The sequence below is a fragment of the Gorilla gorilla genome, chromosome 2 (assembly GCF_029281585.2).
Source record: "Gorilla gorilla gorilla isolate KB3781 chromosome 2, NHGRI_mGorGor1-v2.1_pri, whole genome shotgun sequence".
In the NCBI taxonomy this organism is placed as follows: domain Eukaryota; kingdom Metazoa; phylum Chordata; class Mammalia; order Primates; family Hominidae; genus Gorilla; species Gorilla gorilla.
Window position 1 is genome coordinate 49,965,001 of NC_086017.1, and position 18,496 is coordinate 49,983,496.

The following is an 18,496-nucleotide window of genomic DNA, read 5'->3' on the forward strand; positions in this document are numbered from 1 at the left end:
AGAAGCTCTTAAGTTGAATTAGATCCCATTTGTCAATTTTTGCTTTTGTTGCAATTTCTTTTGGTGTATTTGTCATGAAATGTTTGCCTGTTCCTGTGTCCAGGATGGTATTGCCTAGGTTGTCTTACAGGGTTTTTATAGTTTTGGATTTCACATTTAACTCTTTAATCTATCTTGAGCTGATTTTCATATATAGCGCAAGGAAGGGGTTCAGCTTCAATCTTCTGCACATGGCTAGCCAGTTATCCCAGCACCATTTATTGATTAGGAAGTCCTTCCCCCGTTGCTTGTTTTTGTCAGCTTTGTTGAAGATCAGATGGTCATAGGTGTGCAGCCTGAGTTCTGAAAGCCCTACTTATTATTAAAATGAGAAAGACAACATTAAAAGATATTAAAAGATTAGTATAAATATTGTATCAAATATATTTCATTTTAAATAAAACATAAATTCTAGAATATGTGTAATGTGTAGGAGGACCCATACAAAATCCATGGGCACCCAAATTTTGACTAATAATCAGATAAGGTTAACTCTGGATTCTATTAAATTGATTATAACATGACTGTGCTTTACATTTTAACGTTTCTGAAATCAGGATGGGTCTTCAAAAATATACTTGCCAGGCACCATGGAAAAAATAAATCGTAAATATAATTGCCTGTTCATTTGTTGACTTGGCCTTGTGTGAAAAATATCTATTATTGAAATGATCACTTCACTGAGTTATTTGTGCTGGTAGCATCGTGTGCCATTTTTCATTACCTTACCTTGGATAATTAGCTCTTGAGATGTCTTTATACACCAAGATGTAGCAAGTCAAAGAAAGTTACTGTGTGCCTGAAAAATCCCAAGTTACACAGGGCTGTTTAGTGGAAAAGCTGTACAACTGCCAAATCTCTTGACTAGATTAAATAATTTGAAGGAAAAAAAGATTTAGGAGATGTTGGTGTGAAGCTTATGTACCATGAGAGACAATCTACCTGTCCAAATTTCAGTATAAATCTAATTTTGAGGAAACATCAAACAAATACATATATATAAACTGGCTTAAATTTTTCAAAATGTTGATGTCACAAAAGACAAAGGCTGAGAAAATGTTTGGATTAAAGAAGACTAAGGAGACATGACAGCTAAATGAACTGCCTGATCCTTGATCAACTCCTAAGGTAGGGGAATATAGCTACAAAGGACATTGGGACAATTGGAAATATTTGTTTATGGATAGTAGGGGAATAGTATTGTACTAATTTAAAATTTCCCTGAATTGATAATTTTCCATGTTTATGTAAGAGAGTGTCCTTGTTCTTGGAAATACACACTGACATATCCAGTAGTAAAGCAACATATTTATTACTTATTTCTTCTATGAATGCTTACTGAGTTTGACCTATACAAAAGGTCTATGCTAAAGTACTATCAACTGCTTACTGCCCATCAACAATTTTCTGGAGAATGGTTTGTTCAAATTTTCACTTGCATCTTTGTATATAATTTTGGAAGTAGAAATTGTTGGTCTGTCTTTTACTTGTAATATTCTTTTCCTCTTTTCTTCTTGAAGCATATTTGCATAGCTTACATGACAGTTATGTTGGGGGAACAAACCAGGTGTGAATTTTGATCTCCTTGAAATTTCTTTTATAAGGAAAAACAACTGGTTCACTCTTTCAGCAAGTTCCCAGGCCTACATTAATAGTCAAGGTTAAAGAGATGAATTGATCACTATTCATGCTTATGTCAGCTTTTGTGGAAAAAGGTCTGTGCATGGGTAGTTGTGGAGGAGTAAAGAGTGCTCTGCCGGAGATTGCAAAATTCTCAGGGAGCCCAGTGGCTAGAGCAACAACATGACAAGTGTCCCAGGGGAAGGGATGCATACGCTGGCCTTCCATGATAAGAGAGTACAGCAGGTGAGAACAGGAGGGAAGGGCAGGCTATATAAAGTAAAGAGCAAGAAGGGGCAGACTTGAAAGCCTGGGCCAAGTTTAGGCAAGACTAACTTCTGAGGGCTGAATCTAGGCTGCAAGCAGAGAGTAGATGGGAGAAGAGTAATCTTGATTAGGTGTCAACATTCTCCACCTTATTATATGTAGTCCCGTCAGGTGGACAGTACCCCCTTTTATAGTTTTGGAAACTGAGCTCACCAAGACAGTAATTTACCCAAGGTAATTTTCCAAGTAAGGGCGGGAGCAGGATCCAAACCCAGATTTTGGACTCTAGGATGTGCCTTCTCAACAGGATTATATTCCTCTAAGGGGGCAAAAAGTGGCCTTTGGAGGGAGAAAAAAATCTTGCTCTCTTTATCTATAAAGCAGAGACATATATACAGATGATGCTATATGAGAAAATGGATGATTAAAATACAAGTTGTTGTCTAAGGTGTTTTCAGCAGTTCATATCCCCACTCTGTTGTGCTTAAGGTAGACAGTATAACTGTGGTATTAAAATTTTATCCAGGGGGTAATTAGGGGGAAAATGTCTGAAAAGGCAACAATGTAAAACAAAGGTTATGAAACACTGCTCTATAGCAAGACAGGCAAGGACAGTGTCCTGAAGCCACAGAGGTCCTGGGATGCCTGGTTGAAGTTGATGTTTCTGTTCCTTGAGCTGATGGTCTGTTCTCCTGACTTCATTAGCAGGGGCTCCTACAGCCCCATGAAGGTAGGTGTTGGTCTTGCTTATAAAAAGTGATAAAATGAGCTTGTGTTGAGTTGAGAAGAAAATCCTCATCCTGGGACTTAATTCCTCACCCTGTTAAAAGCGATGGGAAACCACAGTGTGTGTGTCAAAGGAGCATCTTTCTAGGAGGGGAACACTGGATGACTGTGACCTTTGGTTAAATGATATTTCGAGAGTAATAACCCACAAACTTCCACGTTCCCTACAGATGAGTAACCTTAACCCTGCATACTCATTTCTTAGAGTTTCCATAATAAAGTACCACAAACTGGGTGGGTTAAAAAACAGTTCTGAAGTCTGGAAATCTGAAATCAAGGTGCAGGCAGGGCCATGCTCTCTCTGAAGCCTGTAAGAGGAATCATCCTTTGATCCTTCCCAGCTTCTGGTGGTTTGACAACCTTTGGTGCTCCTTTGCTTGGAGCCATGTAACTCTAGCCTCTGCCTTCGTTATCACATAGTATTCTCCCTGTGTGTCTCTGTCTTCCTACGGCCTTTGACCATCTTCTTATAATGACACCCATATTGGACTGGGGTCCACCCTACTCCAGTATGACCTCACATTAACTAAGTGCATCTTCAATGACCCTATTTCCAAATAAGGTCACATTTCTAGCTACTCAGTGTTAGGACTTCAACTTACCTCTTTTGGGGAGGGAAGAAGCATAATTCAACCCACAACATGCGGTGGGATTTTCTGTGTTTTTTTAATACTTGCCACTCATCAGTGGTATTTGGTGGATGTTGATATCAGTCTTGCAGCTTGCACCCCTCAAAACTGGAGCTTCAGGATGTTAGTCTGGAATTGGCATTGGTGTGACTTTAGAAAGAGATACAAACAAACAATGACAAATACACAGGAAGATGTTACATAGGCATGTGATATGGGCATCAGTGAGAAGGTGACAGTTTTAAAACAAGAGGTAGATGCTTTAATCTTAGAAAGCATTTAATTAATCTTCCATTTTATGTCATTACACCCAGAAGAGGCATGTGGCTCTGTTGTCCCCCATCTCAATGCATGGACGAACCTCATTCTACCATGTCCTGAAGGGCAGGATCTGGTCTTCTTTATCTTTGCACCCAACACAGCTCGAGCACAATGCCTGGCACACTGTAGATGCTTAGCAAATGTGGAGTTGAAATCTCAGAGCCTGGACTGTGTTTCTCAGTCCACCAACTGTTTTAGGTGGGGCCAATACTGGAGAAATGGATGAGTGATGCCTTAGCTGTACTGATAGCTCAGATCTGCTCCTGCCATGAACTCTAGGAAAAATAGGCCTTGCTGTGACGAAGAAGGACCCCACACCTTCTGCGCAACCTCCCGGAGGCCATAATGGAAGAAGAGTTGGATTTAGGGTTTCAGTGTTGCTCGTCATTTCAGAGAAATAGAGGTGGGAGGAGGAGAAGGAGACCTCTCTGATGAGCCCAGGAAGTCCTTTGCTGTGCACCACCCTCCCCACACCAACTTGCAACTTTTTACTCCCCTTGTATCAGGTGAATATGGAAGATTCTGTCTTGGGAGTTCTGATATGCACAGACTGCAAACTTTCTGGGGTCCATTAAGACCATCCTGATATGTTAAGGGGAACCTCTCCTCAAATTGCACTTCTGGGGGACAAAGCAATCTTGAGATCTGAAGAAAACTTTTTTTTTCCTTTATTTATGTGGCATCCCCACTCCTGTTCAGAGGGTGTTGGCAATGTTTTTGCTTAAGGTAGAATTAAGGTTGTAGATGAGTACTGGTTTCAAGACTTTAATAACAATTTTAGTCTATGACTTAAAACTCCTGACACAAATGAAAAGCTGTGATTCCCTTAAGGTTGTACCTCTAGTTTGAATGTATGTCATATTACTGACTCATATATCCTGGTTGAATTTTTTTTTTATTAATGAATTGAAATCCTAAAATTTACTCAATGGACTCTTACTGCAGAGAAGGTTCTGTATTCCAAGTAATTTACAGTTAATATAGTCTGCTCACTTGGATAAGGCTGCAGGTTATGTTATAGGAGCAAATGAATGATTAAAATATAAGTTGTCTAGGGTGTTTTCAGCAGTTCACATTCCTGCTCCCTTGTGTTTAGCACAATCCTACCAACTGTCCCTCTATACTACAATATGAATGAAAATATGTGTATGAGTGACATATTTGTGGATATATGTTTAAATTTAAAAGCTGGTATTTCTTCATGTAGAAGGCAACTTTTCTGTCCTTTTTGCTTTTCTGTCCTTTTTGCTTTCCTATAGTTTCCAAAGCTTTTACTATCAATATTTATTACATATAGAATCAAGAAAACAATGACTGTTATTCATAAACCTATAATGACTTTTCAGAAAAAATTTCCTATAACTAGGCCATAAATAAGCATTTGCTATTGATTGTCAGAGATTATTAAAGTTGAGAATAGTAAATAATGATTCTAACTCTAGGCTTCCCAGAAGAGAACTAGACTCACATCTGCAATTTAGAAATTATGTGAACTAAGCAAGCATTCAGGAAGAAATGCATCACTTACCTACCCATGGTTGGATTTGAGCAAAGGCTGTGTGCAGTTGTAAAGCAAGAATGAGGTCTGGGTGGGAGAAAGACTCAGTGGTTTTCAGGGGCTCAATCTAATTGTCTAGAGGGCATTCATAAATATCTTTTCTGAGAGTATTTTGATTATCACAATGACTGGGGTTACTACTGACCTCTGGTGCAGTGGGGCCAGGCATCCTGCAGTATGTGGGCCAATCGCAGGCCAAGAAGATCTGTTCCTCCAAAATACCAGGAGGGTTCTGTTGAGTGGCAACAGTAGACTCTACCGAGTGGGTTTTCTGTGAGCACAGAGGAGGGTGAGGATCGCCTGAGTCAAGCTAGGTATTGTACTCAGAATGAAGGATAGGCCTTATTTCTACCCAGAAAGACCTAGTTAGCTTTTCCACTGGTGTAGAAGGAGCTAGTCCACATGAAAGTTAACTTCTGTTTCTGGTACGCACGAGATACCCTGAAATGAGGTCTAAGAGATGGTGGTAACATTTTCAATGCTAACAGTTATAAGGTGCTTATCAGATACCAGGCATTGTGAATAATCACCCATGATCCTATCACCTTGATAGAGTTATTGTCATCTCTACGTGTTATCATCCATATAACCTCATATTTTAAATGGTAATGTCTTTTTACTACCATTTTACATAAATACATCAACTCCTATCCACATTTCTATACAATAGCCATAGTTATTGAGATGCATATTTAATAGTCTATCATGATATTGTATCAATGTATTAACCCATTTTCATGATTTTAAACATTGGCGTTTCTTCTCTCATTTTTATTTTGCAGCTATAGACAGTGCTCCCATGAATGTCTTTATACAGATCTCCTTTGCTTCTGGTTATTTTCCTAAGAAAAACTCTAGGAGTAGCAGTCTTGGTTCAAAGAATGTATATATTTTTGGCTCTTCTTAAATAGTACTATGTTGCTTTCTCACAAAATTACATGAACTTATTCTGCCACCAGCAATAAATATCACTTTCAGCACAAACACACCAATGTCAAGTTCTCTCATTTAAAAAATTCTAACTACTTTTCTGGGAGTAAAACAATGTTTTGCTCTAGGTGAGTTAAATATTTCCAGGACTTTGGATGTTTTTCTCTGGCTTCCTTAAAATATCTTATTAGCCTCTTGAGATGGTTGAGGATATACTGTCAGATTTGTGAAGCTGGAACCAGAGTTACACTAAGGATGTATTGTATATAGTTTTCTTCCAGCAAAAATTATGTAGCCCTGAAAGCCAAACAGCAATTCTATACAAAATACTGTATTCATTAATCTTTTTATCAACTTACGGAGATATGAAATGGAATCAAACACATACAAATCCAGGATACGACATTCAAGTTATGCACAAGAAAAGGGAACAGAACTCCCCAGTCTCAGCCCTCTTGGGCTACATTGATTGACTGAGCCAGAGAGGTAAACAAGAGGAAAAGGTACATCATCCCTGGCTTCAGTTCTAACCCGTTTCCCCATTTGTCATTTGTATTTTAGCATGTTGTCTTTACATGTTCCCATGGAGAGCACTGTTCAGGCTTGTATTGACAGTTGCAGGGCGGAACATTCATATCCACTGCACGCCATCAGAAAGCCTGTGAATTCATCATGCTTTTGTGGACACTGGGCTTGAAAACACTGCTCTGCGTCACCAGCTACAAAACCCAGGCACAGCCCCATCTTCACCCACTCCCTTATTGTATTAAGACACAAAACACATCTAAGAAACAAAGCCTGGCTTGCCCTGTGTTTCTAAATAAGAAGTAGTATGGTCCTGTCTTTCTACATAAATGAGTAGATTGGTAGCTGGTACCCATGGGACAAAAGGATTGTAGTCTCAGAAGTGGGTTCAGTAACACTACTCCTTTGGGAGAGAAACATGTCACCACATGTTTTGGGGATGCACCTGCACACCTCTTCTCCCCCCCCCCCCCATATCCTGGCAGTGGTTGTACAGAAGCTACGCACCACCACCTACTTTTTATCTTTACTGTCATTGTATTTACTGTGACTCTTCAGGTACTTTTCATGTGCTTATTTCATCTAAAACAAAAATTCACAACAGATTCTAATCCAACCTACCTCAAGGCCAAATTTCACAAGATATTTTTTTTTGTGCTTTTTAAAGTGTGATATAATATACATAACATAGAACTTAGTATTTTAACCATTATTAAATGTACAGCTCAGTGGCATTAAGTACATTCATGTTGTGCAACCATCACTATCCATCTCCAGAAATTTTTCATCATTCCAAACTGAAGCTCTATGCCCATTAAATAGTAACTCCCTATTCCTTTCCTCCCCCAGCTCCTGGCAACTATCACTTTACTTTCTGTCTCTGAATTTGACTACTTTAGGTACCTCATATAGGTAGAATCATACAGTAGTTTGCCTTTTGTGTCTTACAACAGTGGTCCTCGACCTTTTTGGCACCAGGGACGGGTTTTGTGGAAGACAGTTTTCCCACTTACGGTGTGCGGAGAGGGATGGTTTCAGAATGAAACTCCCATATGCAGTTCACAACCGGTTCGTGCTCCTAGGAGAATCTAATGCTGCCACTGAGCTTTTGTGGAGCCAGTCCATGGCCTGGAGGTTGGGGACCCCTGTCTTACCAAATACATTTTAAACATTTAAATTTTACCCCAGCTTATGCTTAAAGTGGTTTGCAGTATCTTTCCAAAAGACCTTTACTAACATGAAAAGATACATAGACATAAATTTTTAAATAGGAGTAGAAAAATATAAACTAAGTATAATTCAAAAATGCACCCTGCTGTGAATGACACAATTTCAGACATTGGACCACACATTTATATCTGGGTCCCTTAATGCCCAAAACAGAACATAATACTTGATCAATTACATAATTCTTATAGAGAACATACTGACTTCCAAGCAAAGCAAGTATTTCAGGGCACTTTAATTCTGAAAGATTTTTCTCCCTTTCATTCTTTGCAGGGAAACATTAATGTGGGGGACTGTATCCTTGATAATGGCCTCATAGTATTTCACAGGACTGCTCCTTAAAAAGCATAACTCCACAAGAGCTCTAAAAAAGGCCTGAGAGTGAGGCCAAGGAAGCATGGCTTATATTGACATTGTTCATTTATACAGTCATTTAACAATAGTTCACTAAGTCACCTGTGAGCATGGATTACAAAGGCAAATGAGGTATAATTCTTACCCTCAGTCAGATTACAAATCATAGCCTAGTGCTTTTGATTAAGGGTCCTCAACCCCCAGACTGATACCGGTCTGCAAGCTGTTAGGAACCAGCCTGGTTCCTAACAAATCAGCGATGGCATTAGATTGTCATAGGAGCACAAACCCTATTGTGAATTGTGTGTGCGAGGGATCTAGGGTACGCGCTCCTCACGAGAATCTAATGCCTGATCCCAAAACCATCCACCCCCTTACCACCCTGGTCCATGGAAAAGTTGTCTTCCACAAAACCAGTCCCTGGTACCAGAAAGGCTGGGGACTGCTGCTTTTGATGATCAGGCTAGATTCAGGAGCAAGAAATCTAGGCTCCATGTCCTTTAACATCCTTACATATCATTTTCTGCAGTCCAGCTTCTGAGAGATGTTGGGCATCTAAAAAGTGTCTTCCCCCAGCAAGGGCATTCTATGTGGTGGATTATTGTGAGCTCCATATACCTTAAAGCACAAACCAACAGACTGATGGCTCCCCATGCCTGGGTGAGACCTCCCACATGGAGTGAGTCACACAAGATGTCAGGCAAAGCCAAAGCAAGATGCATTTGCCTTTTGACATAAGAATCTGTGGTAGGGAAGAAAGCACAGGAGGAAGAGAGTCATTTTGATGTCCTCAACTGCAGTAGGAGCCATCTCCCTGACTTGTTCTGACCTGACTTGTTCCCTACCGTAATCTCGTGGATGCACAAGTCCCTCAGGCCCATCGGGTAAACTAAGAATCTTGCTGGGGTTGGGGTCAGAATGTGAGCCATCAGAGAGATGGCTGGATCAGGGGATTCAGACAATTATATGGGGTGCACTGGTTGGTGGTTGGGAGGGATGGCAGGTCAGGAATGAAAACAGGCGAGCTGAAAATGGGAGATGAGGAAATGCAGTCCATCCTGATGGCTCTTCTCCGGAGTTTGACCATAGAGAATGGGGTAAAAGCTGGGACAGTTGTGGGGTCAAGGAGAGGCTGACAGTTTATTTACTATGTGTGATTTTAGAACATGTGTGATGATTCAGTAGAAAGGGAGAAATTGATGATTGGGGCACAAGGGTAAACTCCAGGTGTGAGGCTTTTAGGAATCTAAGGAGCTGGGACTCACTCAGAGCAGGAGTGAGGGCCTGGCTTCTGATGGAAGGGAATGTTCCCAGTATTTTCAGAGGTTTGTGAGCAGGATGCAGATGCTGGGGAGGTTGGGGTGGAGAGATGAGGTACTCCCACTTGGTGCCTCATTTTCTCACAGAGGGTAGTTTGGAAGTTTGAGAAGACAGGACATATAAAAGAGTTGTCTCAGGAAACAAGGATTTTATTGGTCATGTATTGGTTATTTGCTTTGGGGTGTGGCATGGTGATATCATTTCTTGCCTTTCACAGGGCACAGCACCTGCAGGGTCACGAGGAAGCTGGCCAGTTCTCTGGTTGGGACACCTAAATCTGAACCTAGGAGTAGAAACTAGGGCCAGACTCTCTGCTGGACAAACACAAAGGAATCTCTGGTCAGAATGGCATGCCATTCAAAGTCTGTGGTGCTTGTTTAATGGGAAACCCCCCAGTTTGGTTGTGTGATTTTTCTGCAGTTTATTCAGTGGCTCAGGGGCCGGATGCAGAAAGTAGGCTGTAGGGCTTGCCTCAGGCAAGCATCAAGATAGGTGCTTAGTGCACTAAGTTTTAACCTTTATTACTGTATTATATGCATTTTATTTTTTTATTTTTTATTTATTTTTTGGAGACAGAGTCTCGCTCTCTCACCCAGGCTGGAGTGCAGTGGCATGATCTTGGCTTACTGCAACCTCTACCTCCCGAGTTCAAGCAATTCTCATGTTTCAGCCTCCTGAGTAGCTGGGAATAAAGGCGCACACCACCACGCCCAGCTAATTTTTTGTATTTTAGTAGAGACGGGGTTTCACCATGCTGCCCAGGCTGGTCTCGAACTGCTGACCTCAGGCAGTCCAACCACATTGGCCTCCTAAAGTGCTATGATTACAGGCATGAGCCACCGCGCCCAGCCTGCATTTTAAAAAGTAAGTTTTTGCTAAATACTGTTTTACTACATCTATATATCTTTATGTGTAATATTTTTATTGTCACTCAATTCAAAATATATTCAAATTTCTTTTGTGATTTCTTCTTTAACTTGTGGGTTATTTAGCAGTGTGTTTTTAAACTTTCCAAGCATGTGGAGATGTCTTGGTTATATTTATATTATTGATTTCTAACTTAATTGAATAGATATCAGAGAACTCTTCTGTATTATTTCAATCCTGTGAAATGTTTTGAGACTTACTTTGTGGTCCAGTATACTGCTAGTTCTCGTAAACATGGTGTGTTCTTTTTTAAAAAAAATGTATATTGTGCAGTTGTTGGATATAGAGACATAAATAGAGATATAGATATCCATCCATCCATAGGCAAGGTTTATTAATGATATTACGTTCTCCTATATTCTTTATGATCTTTTAATCTATGTGTTGCATCATTTTTGAAAAAGGTATATTAAAAATATTCATACTTTGAGTTCCAGGGCTGGGACCTGCTTTCTCATTTGGCATTTTGATAGAACGAACAAGAGAAATTAGAACTTTTTACTGAGAAAATTCTGACTGGTTACAAATTGAAGGAGAAGCTAAAATTATCCTGACTCTCACAACTACATGAGTTGGTAGGTTTTAAAAACTGAGATTGAACCTAATGTTACCAAAAGTGTGAGGGTTCTGTGTTCCTGTCTTCTTGGAGGAAAGGATTCCACCAAGAGACCAATTAGTAAAGTAAGCAAAAGGTTTATTAAGGAAATAAGAGTACACTCCAAGAGAAGAGTGGGAGAGTGGGCTGGCCTGGCTGGGAGCAGCCCCAAGAGTTCTGCATTGCGGGTTTTTATTATGTCGGACTCTTCCTGCCTCTGTTTCAAGTCTCTGCCTTTGCTTATCTAGTTTCCCAATTCTGTCTTAAGTCTCCACCTTTGTCCCCATCTAGTTCCTGCCGAAGTTTGTAGGATTCTGCCTTACTCTCAGTTGATGCGCATGCTGCGGGGCTCAGTGATCAATACGAATCCTACCTAATGACGGTGTTGCTCATTACCACCATCCCTGGAAGGTTCTTTAGCAGTCAAATCTGTATTTATTGCCTCTGCGTATCTCTTAGAAATTTCCCTTTTGCCCTTCTTATTAGCATGTAGCTATATTCTGACACGTTAATTACAGAGTAAGTGATTACTGGGCGTCTTAAGGGACGTTTCAGGACATTCCTTTCTGCATAGGTAGTTTCCCACCTCTCTGCTCATATCTAGCAGCATGTTTTGGTTGGTCTCTAAGGTGTGAGATTTTCCAGAGCTTTCGCCCCCAGGGGCTCCCCCTACTGCTTATGTCTAGCTATCTGCCTACTCTAACACTAAGGACCTTTCAATTCTACTCTCTACCTGTATAGATCTGAGGTCCAAAGAAGAGCATGACAATCACTGTAGTTGATAGAAATCTGGAATTAGAACCCAATACTCTTTCCATTCTTGTACTCCTTTAGCAACTAGTAGTTTAGTCTGTAGCACATTTTAAGATTGAAATATTTCTGCTTGAATATTTAGAAACTTTTTTTTTTTTTTGAGATGGAGTCTTGCTCTGTCACCCAGGTTGGAGTGCAGTGGCGCGATCTCGGCTCACTGCAAGCTCCACCTCCCGGGTTCACACCATTCTCCTGCCTCAGCCTCCCAAGTAGCTGGGACTACAGGTGCCCACCACCACACCTGGCTAATTTTTTGTGTTTTTAGTAGAGACAGGGTTTCACCGTGTTAGCCAAGATGGTTTCGATCTCCTGACCTCAAGATCTGCCCACCTTGGCCTCCCAAAGTGCTGGGATTACAGGCATGACAGAAACTCCTACCTATGCATTCTTATGTCAAAGAAAAACTCACAAAGGAATTTGCAAAATTTTTAAGAAATAGAGAAAATTTAAATGGTACATATTAAAATTAAAATATAGAGCACACCTAAATCTGTCCTCTGAGGAAATTTTATAGTATTAAATTTATGTTACTAATATAAAAGAAGAACGAAAAGTGAACTAAGCCTCTAACTTAGTAACTTCAAAAAGTAACAGTAAAATAAACCCAAGGAAAGCAGAAAAAATGAAATCATAACAGATGAAAGCAGAAATTAATTAATTTAAGCAGAAAAGCACAAGAGAATGAGAAGACAAGACCACAAACTGGGAGAAAATACTTACAAAACATACATCTGATAAAGGAGCTATCCAAAATATACAAAGAACTCTTAAAACTCAACCATAAGAAAACAACCTAATTTAAAAGAGCAAAGACCTTAACAAACACCTTACCAAAGAAGATACATAGATGTAAAATAAGCATATGAAAAAATATTTCACATCATATGTTATCAGGAAAACTGCAAATTAAGACTCTTTTCCATTGCATATGATACAAATTCAAAGAGCTAGTTTTCTCAAAATTATAAAAGTTAATACAAAACAAAGATACTAAAATAGAAAAAGGACATGTGAAATAAGTAGGTTACAGGCAAGGAAATCACAAGAAAAGATATTTTATAACTGAAGTAATACAACAAAAATGAAAAATCATTTTTCATCTATAAAATTAACAAAACATTTAAGTTTAATGACATCCAGTATTGATACATGTATATGGGAAAACAGGCAATCTATCACACAATTACTGGGAATATAAGTGGTGCAAACTTTTAGAGGACAGTTTACACATACTTTCCAATTCTAAATATTCATTAAACTTGACCAACTTACAAAAGAGTGGCAAAGATACAAGCAAGTACAGTAGTACTTATTAAAGCATTGTTTCTAATGCCTAAGAAAAACTGGAAACTATATAAATGTTCATTAATCAAGGACTAGTTTTAAAAATTAAGACATCCATTCCATGAAGTACTGAAGTAGATCCACCTGTCCTGATGGGAGAAGGGCGAGAGCATGGCTTTGGAGCCAAACCTCCTGGGTGCAAATCCCAACTGTGCCATTTACTAGCTGTATAATATGAGGCAAGTTATTCAGCCTCTCTGTGCCTCAATCCTCTTGAGTAAAATGTGTGCAGTAGAACCCATCTCAGAGGGCTATTGTTAGATTTAAATAACTTAATAGAATGCTTAGAACAGTGTCACCACAGAATAATCTTTCAGTAAATATTAATTATTATACATTATTATTAAATGGCACAAATGCAGGACATAGGCCAGTGTGTAGTATGGTCTCTTCTGTAGAGGAAAGGGGGTGGAGTAAATGAGGGAATGAGGAGACAGGGAGGGTGGGGGAAAAGCATAGAAATACTTAAATGTGGAGGGGAAGAGACTTGTCATCTTCATTTTACAGTTTTGTCTGTATTCCTTGAATTGCCTAAGTGTATTGTCAGGAAAGCTAATCTGTGATGACAAAGAAACCCCAAAGGCTGGGCGTGCTCACGCCTGTAATCCCAGCAATCTGGGAAGCCAAGGCAGGTGGGTCACGTGAGCCCAGGAGTTCGAGACCAGCCTGGCCAACGTGGTAAAACCTCATCTCTAAAAAAATAAAATAAAATACAAAAATTAGCCAGGCATAGTGGTGCATGCCTGTAGTGCCAGATACTTGGGAGGCTGAGGTGGAAGGATCACTTGAGTCTGGGAGGTTGAGGTGCAATGAGCTGTGATTGCACTATTGCTTTCCAGTGTTGCTCTGGACACCAGAGCAAGACCCTGTCTCAAAAAATAAAAATAAGAAACTCCCAAAATGTAGTGATTTAAAGAACAGAAAAGTAATTATCTTTCTCAGGGAAGTCCAAGGAGAGTGTTCCAGGTTGGCCAGTATGTATATGTTCCATACAGTCACTCAAGGCCCCACAGCTCTGCCATCCCCTAGGGGCAATAGTTTTTACATTTGACTGCATATTAGAATCCTTGGCAGAGCTTTGGAAAAAAATCACATTGCCCAACCACAAACCATATCAATTAAATCAGAATCACTGGGCCAGGGCACAGGCACTAATATTTACTCCAGAAGATTCTTGTGCAGCCAGGTGCCTTAGGGCTTTATCATCTAATTGTTGATGCTCAGGCCATCTATGGTTTAAGCCTCTGAGAAGGGGAGGAGAGCATGGAGGAGGACCACCTTCTGTACAAAGGGCCTGGCCCAAAACAGGCACACATTATATGTGCTCCCATTCCATTGTTAAGAGCATACTCACCCTCTCATGCTTAGCTCAAAGGGGGACTGGCAGCCACATGGCTAAAATTCTGTTTCTAGAAAAAAGGGGTAGAAGGGATTTTGATGGTCAGCTGGCAGGCTCTGTGACATAAACCATGTGAGAGTATTACCTTACCCTCCCACGCAAAAAATTACAACACCAGAGATTATGGCCTTTTTCTTTATAATTTTCTGTATTTCAGAACTCTAATGTTATTTTTTAAGTTAGAAAAAGGAAACATAGTTAACCCTTTTTCATTGCACATGACAGCTTACCACCTACTATTGTGTCCAGAATTGGTGGGTTCTTGGTCTCACTGACTTCAAGAATGAAGCCGCGGACCCTTGCGGTGAGTGTTACAGCTCTTAAGGTGGCGCGTCTGGAGTTTGTTCCTTCTGATGTTCGGATGTGTTCGGAGTTTCTTTCCTTCTGGTGGGTTCGTGGTCTCGCTGGCTTCAGGAGTGAAGCTGCAGACCTTCGCGGTGAGTGTTACAACTCATAAAAGCAGCATGGACCCAAAGAGTGAGCAGTAGCAAGATTTATTGCAAAGAGTGAAAGAACACAGTGTGGAAGGGGACCCAAGCCAGTTGCCACTGCTGGCTCGGGCAGCCTGCTTTTATTCTCTTATCTGGCCCCACCCACATCCTGTTGATTGGTAGAGCCGAGTGGTCTGTTTTGACAGGGCACTGGTTGGTGCATTTACGATCCCTGAGCTAGACACAAAGGTTCTCCACATCCCCACCAGATTTGCTAGATACAGAGTGTGGACAAAGACACAAAGGTTCTCCAAGGCCCCACCAGAGTAGCTAGATACAGGGAGTCGATTGGTGCATTCACAAACCCTGAGCTAGACACAGGGTGCTGTTTGGTGTGTTTACAAACCTTGAGCTAGATACAGAGTGCCAACTGGTGTCTTTACAATCCTTGAGCTAGACATAAATGTTCTCCAAGGCCCCACCACAGTAGCTAGATACAGAGTGTGGATTGGTGCATTCACAAACCCTGAGCTAGACACAGGGTGTTGATTGGTGTATTTACAATCCCTGAGCTAGACATAAAGGTTCTCCACGTCTCCACCAGACTCAGGAGCCCAGCTGGCTTCACCCAGTGGATCCCGCACCGGGGCTGCAGGTGGAGCTGCCTGCCAGTCCCGCGCCCTGTGCCCTGCGCCCGCACTCCTCAGCCCTTGGGTGGTCGATGGGACTGGGCGCCGAGGAGCAGGGGGTGGCGCTCGCTGGGGAGGGTCGGCCGCACAGGAGCCCATGGAGGGGGTGGGAGGCTCAGGCATGGCGGGCTGCAGGTCCCGAGCCCTGCCCCGGGGGAAGGCAGCTAAGGCCTGGTGAGAAATCTAGCACAGCGCCGGTGGGCTGGCACTGCTGGGTGACCCAGTACACCCTCCGCAGCCGCTGGCCCGGGTGCTAAGCCCCTCATTGCCCGGGGCCGGCAGGGCCGGCCGGCTGCTCCGAGTGCGGCCCGCCAAGCCCACGCCCACCCGGAACTCCAGCTGGCCCGAAAGCGCTGTGCGCAGCCCCGGTTCGCATTCGCACCTCTCTCCCTCCACACCTCCCTGCCAGCCGGCTCTGGCCTTGGCCAGCCCAGAAAGAGGCTCCCTCAGTGCAGCGGTGGGCTGAAGGGCTCCTCAAGTGCCGCCAAAGTGGGAGCCCAGGCAGAGGAGGCGCCTAGAGCGAGCGAGGGCTGTGAGGACTGCCAGCACGCTGTCACCTCTCACTATTGTATGACTTTCTCATTTCAATTAGAGGATAAAACCATGAGCCCTTTGGAATCGTGATTTTGGTACCACATTTTAAAATGCAGTTTAGAAATTTGAGTGTACCTATCCCAAACACTGCTGAATTCAAGACTCTCTTCCTCCCAAAGTTTATATATGGACGAGCCTCCTGCAGGCTCCTCAACTGCTGGTAAGAGAGACTAGTGGTCTCCTCTCCTTTCCTCACCCCCAAGCCTCCCAGATTAGCACTTGTAAAATCACTTCTTATGCTGCAGCAGGCAGGTTGTTCTGCCAAGAATTGGCTTGTGCTCTGGAGAAAAGAGCCCTATTTTAAGAGATGCCACAGACTGCCCGTTCTGCTGAAGGAGACAGGGGAGTGCTGGGACTTCCACCTGTCAAAACATGATTTGGAGTTCTTTTGGAAAGTGGAATATGCTCAGAGACCACAAAACCGACTCCCTCCAGACCCTCTTCATTCTCCAGTTTCACTTCATTTCCACATCATTTGGAGCTCCTTAATCCTGGAGGTGAGGCCAAGTAACGTGATAGATGTTAGAAGGGGAAAGGACTAGATTTCCTAATTTAGCAGTGAAACCCCCAGAAAGAGGAAAGAGAAGCTAGAAAAATATGCTCCCTTGTTGTCAGTAGAGATGAAGGGATTTTAAATGTGGTACTTAGAAGTTGACTGTTCGAAGATCACACGATTTACCATTTAAGCCTTCTTAGACACTTGAGAGTAAAGGGGAGCACCCTTCATTACACTGGACTGATAGCCATACCAAGGCTATCCTGGGCAACTGGGCTATGTGGTATCTTAATAGTTAGGTGGCCCCTTTCACTAACAGACAAGCCATCTTTGGTCTATATTTCTAACTTTTTAGTGTCTAGTGGGCCTGTGACCTACACAGTTGTTACGCTGAATTAGGGAAGTGCAGCTTCATCAGGGACAGTTGCCGTTAAATCCACTGGACTAAAGAGTCCTGTTGGCAGCTCACACCTCTGTCAGAGACAGCCCAGACCTTAACCTTAAAGTAGGTACATTTAGCTTTCAGAGCACACATGAGTGCTAAAACAATCAGGACTTTTCCTGGTTGTACACAAGAAAGCAATGAATGCCGAAGTTCCATGCATTCCCTAGGCGCATTCTTTTTGTGTGATTCTTGAACATTCCATTCCAAGAGCCTTTGCAAAAACCAACACAGGATCTGAAAATGCATGTATGCTGGCTAAACTGTGGTATAAACACATACCAGTTAGCCAAGTTCAGAAGGCTGGGGCCAGGGGAGCTGGAAGTATAGCATTGTTCACAGCATTGCATGAGAGAAGATATTTCCATTGCAATACAAAATAACTTTGACTATCTGTGAAGCATATGTGATTCCTTTAAAAAAATTAATTCTAATTATATACAGATTTTTCAAGGTTTTCTAAGAAACTAATTTTACCATATTAAAACAATTGTATTTCTTCCTTCCTTATACATTTCTTTTCTTTCTCTTGTTTTATTGCCCTGGCTAAAATCTCCAGTGAAAGCTGAATAACATGTTAGTCATCACTAACAACCTTGGAAAGGTCCTGATATTAAGGGAAATACTGTTACCATTTCACTAGTATATGTGAGATTGGCTGTAGGGAGTTTTAAAAGCTCCTTTCCAGAATCAAGAAGTTCTTTTTTATTTCTACATTGCCAAGAGATTTTAACATGAGTGGATAGTTTTCCTTCTCCCTTAACTTGGTGAATTATATTAATTAGTTTTCTAAAAATTAAACTAACTTGCATTCCTGGCACAAACCCAGCTTGGTTGTGTATTGTGTTTTTATACTCTGCTTATATTTATTAATATTTTTGTACCTATGTTCACAGGTGAGATTGACCTATAATTTTCAAATCTGTTGCTCTTCTTGGTCAGGTTTTAGTTTTTGGTATTAATGTTACACTATCCCCATAAATTGAGTAAGGCGCTATGCCTTCTTTTCCTGTTTTCTAAAAAAAGAAAAAAAGCGTATATAAAATTAGTTGTTCCTTAATTTATAATATTTTATTTTGAGTTGGTTTCTAGTAAGGAACAGGTTCTAGGAATTTGTTTATCTAACTTTCCAATTAACTTGCAAACTTATTTATAATATCATCTTATTCTCTAAGTGTGTATGCATCTGT

General features: G+C 41.3%; 1 protein-coding gene and 1 long non-coding RNA gene across 3 annotated transcripts in view; one reads left to right on the top strand and one right to left on the bottom strand.

The window, feature by feature from the left end:
* Positions 1–1,170, bottom strand: part of LOC134758045 (uncharacterized) — a 2,180-nt gene extending 1,010 nt beyond the window's left edge. Inside the window, exons 1-2 of the long non-coding RNA XR_010132796.1 lie at positions 769–1,170; positions 1–351 (exon numbers count right to left, since the gene is read on the bottom strand). The exon at positions 1–351 is cut by the window's left edge and continues 1,010 nt beyond it. This is a non-coding gene — a long non-coding RNA (uncharacterized lncRNA). The remainder of the gene's footprint in view (positions 352–768) is intronic.
* MYRIP (myosin VIIA and Rab interacting protein) overlaps positions 1–18,496 on the top strand; it is a 450,013-nt gene that overhangs the window by 252,167 nt on the left and 179,350 nt on the right. The window lies entirely within an intron of this gene.